This window comes from Theropithecus gelada, unplaced genomic scaffold, assembly GCF_003255815.1.
Source record: "Theropithecus gelada isolate Dixy unplaced genomic scaffold, Tgel_1.0 HiC_scaffold_6009, whole genome shotgun sequence".
In the NCBI taxonomy this organism is placed as follows: domain Eukaryota; kingdom Metazoa; phylum Chordata; class Mammalia; order Primates; family Cercopithecidae; genus Theropithecus; species Theropithecus gelada.
The window spans coordinates 1-1,734 of record NW_020262658.1 but is presented as its reverse complement, the minus strand read 5'-3'; the positions used below and the strand labels follow the sequence as shown (position 1 = coordinate 1,734).

The window sequence follows — 1,734 nt, the reverse complement described above, 5'->3', positions numbered from 1 at the left end:
GGACCCCCGCCCTGCCCCCTGCCGGGGCAATTAAGTAATTCCCCCCCTTAAAAAAAAAAAAAAAAAAAAAAAAAAAAAAGAGAGGGATATCATCACTGATTCCACAGAAATACAAAGTACCATCAGAGAATACTATAAACACCTCTACACAAATAAACTAGAAAATCTAGAAGAAATAGATAAATTCCTGGACACATACACCCTCCCAAGACTAAACCAGGAAGAAGTTGAATCCCTGAATAGATCAATAACTGGCCCTGACATTGAGGCAATAATTAATAGCCTACCAACCAAAAAAAGTCCAGGACCAGATGGGATTCATAGCTGAATTCTACCAGAGGTTTAAAGAGGAGCTGGTACCATTCCTTCTGAAACTATTCCAATCAATAGAAAAAAAGGGAATCCTCTCTAACTCATTTTATGAGGCCAGCATCATACTGATACCAAAGCCTGGCAGAGACACAGCAAAAAAAGAGAATTTTAGACCAATATCCCTGATGAACATCGATGCAAAAATCCTCAATAAAATACTGGCAAACCGAATCCAGCAGCACATCAGAAAGCTTATCCACCATGATCAAGTGGGCTCCATCCCTGGGATGCAAGGCTGGTTCAACATATGCAAATCAATAAACGTAATCCATCATATAAACAGAACCAAAGATGAAAACCACGTGATTATCTCAATAGATGCAGAAAAAGCCTTCGACAAAATTCAACAGCACTTTATGCTAAAAACTCTTTTTTTTTTATCCAAAATATGTTTATTGAGATGGTTTCCCACTCATCTTGATTCAGAGTGCTTTTAGTGCTGCTTCCTCCTAAAGGAACATTCTTCTGTAAGCCTTGCTTTTCCTCCTGTAGGCTGGCAGAGGACAGTGGAGCAGCCAACACACAAAACTACTGTTTGTGCATGGCTAAAGACCGTGGTGATTTTATAGCATCCCGGGCATTTCACATCCATAAATTAGGAATTGGGGCTCTGCACCAGGCGTTTCTTCTTGTGTTTCCTCTTCTCCTCTTCTGGGGAGGGATGAAGGAGATCCTTTGTGAGAGGCATGTTCTTGTGTGGGTAGGTCGTCACTGCCGGAAAGGGCGCTAAAAACTCTTAATAAACTAGGTATTGATGGGATGTATCAAAGTAATAACTGTTTATGACAAGCCCACAGCCAATATCATACTGAATGGGCAAAAACTGGAAGCATTCCCTTTGAAAACTGGCACAAGACAGGGATGCCCTCTCTCACGACTCCTATTCAACGTGGTGTTGGAAGTTCTGGCCAGGGCAATCAGGCAGGAGAAATAAATAAAGACTATTCAATTAGGAAAAGAGGAAGTCAAATTGTCCCTGTTTGCAGATGACATGATTGTATATTTAGAAAACCCCATTGTCTCAGCCCCAAATCTCCTTAAACTGATAAGCAACTTCAGCAAAATCTCAGGATAGAAAATCAATGTGCAGAAATCACAAGCATTCCTATACACCAGTAACAGACAAACAGCAAAATCATGAGTGAATTCCCATTCACAATTGCTTCAAAGAGAACAAAATACCTAGGAATCCAACTTACAAGGGATGTGAAGGACCTCTTCAAGGAGAACTACAAACCACTGCTTAACGAAATAAAAGAGGACACAAACAAATGGAAGAACATTCCATGCTCATGGATATGAAGAATCAATATCGTGAAAATGGCCATACTGCCCAAGGTAATTTATAGATTCAATGCCATC

At 40.3% G+C, this 1,734-nt stretch overlaps 1 pseudogene; it reads right to left on the bottom strand.

Annotated features, from left to right (window-relative positions):
* Window positions 1–756: 756 nt before the first annotated feature.
* On the bottom strand, window positions 757–1,060 carry LOC112617910 (annotated as a pseudogene).
* Between the last annotated feature and the right edge of the window lie 674 nt (window positions 1,061–1,734).